This window comes from Morone saxatilis, unplaced genomic scaffold (genome assembly GCF_004916995.1).
Source record: "Morone saxatilis isolate NCDOM2014 unplaced genomic scaffold, NCSU_SB_2.0 Contig14, whole genome shotgun sequence".
In the NCBI taxonomy this organism is placed as follows: domain Eukaryota; kingdom Metazoa; phylum Chordata; class Actinopteri; family Moronidae; genus Morone; species Morone saxatilis.
In genome coordinates this window covers 20,682,919-20,686,412 of record NW_023339696.1, presented here as the reverse complement: position 1 = coordinate 20,686,412, position 3,494 = coordinate 20,682,919, and positions in this window count along the sequence as shown.

Below are 3,494 nucleotides of genomic sequence, written 5' to 3'. Positions count from 1 at the left end.
AAAACTGTCAAACGGCAGTGCTGATCAGATATGGATCCAGATTCTGTTACTGTGTTGACTATTTCTCTCCTCAATTCTGTTCACAAACATATTTTAGTGCACTGTTGTTTCCTGCTATGGAGTCACAACTGGGCAGCTCAACTGACAGTACATCACCTCTGCTGGCTCTAACAAACTGTCTTGGAGACTACCGTAATGCTGAACTCGAGGCTTCCAAACGTAACCCCACAAACAAATGTAAAGGACACACAACAAAGGCAATGATCAGCAGCATTGTGTAAAAAATGCAGGCTGCCAGTTCATAGTGAGATCATAGAGGACCACTCTGTTAATATCAATGAGATATGGCAAAGTACTCCACAACAAAAGGTTGATCCTAGCTCACATCATCCAGCAATTCATAGCACAGGCCAACACATTTCTGATGTGCCCTTTTCACGCTGCGAATAGCATCAGCTGTAAGTTCCCATCAAGCACTTTTTCTTCTGTGGTGGCCCACGCTTTAACCCTTCCTCCTTGGTTTTTGCTTTTGTTAAAATAAGGTGTTGGCTGAAACCTCAGAGCTTCAGCAAGCTCAGAACTGACACCGAGGCTAACTTCCTGGTGAGTCTGACTCAAATGCACACAGAGATTTGACCTTTCAGAGTAACCAGAAGAGCAAAAATGGTTTTTCTGATGTTATTCTGGAGCAGGCATCAAACTCTCTTAGCCTCTGTAATAAGTGATAAGTGATTTAAAAGGGGGTCAAACAGGTTTAATAACATATTACCAACATTAAGTGATGGCAAATTGTCTTGTTAGCCGTGCTTATCTCTCTGCTGAGGTTCAACCATAACAGTGTCAACAATCATGATAAACAATAGTGGAGATAAAGGGCATCGCTGTCCCACACAGTGGAACACACAGCAGGCAGAGGTTATTACTGCTGCAGACAGCAGCCACGGGGACTAATACAGAACTGCAGCTACTGCTTTGGAATCTGTATTCAAAACTAAAATTACACAGTTTTCTTTCAAGATTAACAATATGACTGGCGTGAGTCTTGGTGGGTGGACTGATGAGAGCGAGATATTATAAGGAAATGGAGAGGCCCTCATTACACTGACTTTATGCATGCTTTTATTCAAAAGTCCTGATTGGTTCACACAGATTCCTCAAAGATGGAACCATATGACCCGACAACACTACATCCATCTATATCGGATTAAAAGATCTTTGATACAGTTAGCTACAGCATTAGCTATATTAAAACTATCTTATAATTAGTTTATAACTAGCCCAACTTGCTTAAAACTACCTTACTGGATGTTGCAGCTACATTAGCTCTGATTTATCAGTATGATGGTGGAGGTTATTATTTTGTTGCTCTGGAATCTTGTTAAGAAATATTTACAATGTTTATTTATGTACAACTTTTACATTTACATTAAAGCTTTTGACCCAACAGTGTATTAGGCTACATATTTCAGTCCTTAAGGAAGCTGCAATGTTGTTTCTGTGAATTCTCAATTTTGTCCAACCACCACAACTTTTCCGAAAATCCCGACCAATCATTGTAGTTTCAATTAGTTTTTTCGATTCTTAATAAAAAAAAGTGCAATTTCAATGCTTAAAAAAAATGCAACATGCAAATCAGAGATTTTAGTCTGCAACAAAATCCCGCAAAAAGCCCACGAAATCCTGGAGGGACTGATATTTTATCGATAATATAATTTGGGAAATTAATTAGCTTGTTACAGTATAATGAGTCTGTGTCAAAACCGGACTGTCCAGTGTAAAGGCATAAGTCTCCACTGTGACTCTGTGTATTGGATGAATATAATATTAACACATTCTGAGAGCCAGACATAATAAATACATAATAAAACACAAATTAACATTACAAGTCATCGTAACTATTGATCTTGTATTAAACGCTGGCATCAGTTTTGCATCATTCTTTTCCTCCTGCTGTTATAGATTTAAATGAATAATTTAAATGTGACTAAAAAAGCTTATGCAAATTACACAGCTTTGAAATGAAATTATTGAATTATAATGAGACTATCATGAAGTATGAAATGTGGATTTTGAGCCACCTGAGTGAAAGACTTGTTTCTCTGTTGGTGTGTTCACTGCTTGTTTTCAGCTAGGAAGTGAAGGCATGCTTTCACCCCATTCATTTCCTTGCTTTGATGATCAAAACATCCGTGTGTATTAATATACATGGCCATCACCACTCTGTGGCTGAATGCAATGAAAACAGAGCACATATATGCTCTCAGCAGATTGAGGAAAGGTACGGTCCGCTGAAGGCCCCCGATGGTCTTGGGCCTCGATGACGTCAATAGCATGCACTGTTCCACCCCTGCTGTGGCATGTCAAAGACAGAGTAAGGCAGGCAGAGCTAATAGATGCTGTGGGAAAGGAAAAGACATAGATTGTATAAACAGATCAATAGCGCAGCCACATCTCATTTCTGACAGATTTGTTTTCCCAGTCTGATAATTAGGTGAAGAACAAAGTGTGCCACACTCCAGTTGATCCGATGGTTCATGGCCTCTGCTGTATGTTTTTCAAGGTGGGGATGTTGGAGGGTGTGAAACTGACCAGTGGACACACAGGTAAGATTAGATGTTGTTAGGAGACAACACACAGTAAGAAAATACCTCATACTAATATACAACAAACCAGATAAATGCACCCATTTATCATCTGAAAACACACATTTTGGCACATTTAGTCACAGAGAGTTATCGCCCTTCCTTACAAATAAAGGATCTCATACTCATAATTGTGGCCATTCTCGACATCTCCATCAAAGTGATCGTCATCATAAAAGTCCACAGGACTGCCAGCCATTGCACTTCTTAAACATTCTCTTATTTTGCCACAGCTTCTGTAGCATGTAGACATGTTTAATAGACAGTGACCCACAGCCTCTCACATGTAAACGATCATTGGGTTCCCACACATCCTTGAAAACCTGGAAAATAAAAAATAAAATGACTAAATATCCTGGAAATAATTGATGTTGTCTTGGTTATTTTGTAATAGACCCTCACTCAGATCGCCTACCTAAACCAGGGTGCGTATTTTGTTTGAAACTCGACTGTCGGTAGGATAAACTGCATGGAGAGGAAAAGACAGCGATCTTTTTAGTATCTCTTTTTTCCAGAGGTGCTAGTCTAATCCTTATATCTACATGATCAAATTTGATCAATTTGTCGTTGGGGTTGATAAACACATGCAAAGCGATGTTAATTCTCTACTTCTTATTTTAATTGGCTACTAGGTGAGAAGATTCATTTTCTGTAAGATAAAATAAATTCTACTTGATTTAAACAGTTATTTATGGGCTGTGGCCAAATTAATGTTACAGCTAGAGGAAATCTGTAGTAAAATGTAGTCAATTTGCCAGAGACTGCAGTGGAAAAAGTGCCTGAGACATCTTGTCATGAACCCTGCATATATACAAAGGAATAAAAACTGGGGTTAAATGCATCAATAACAGT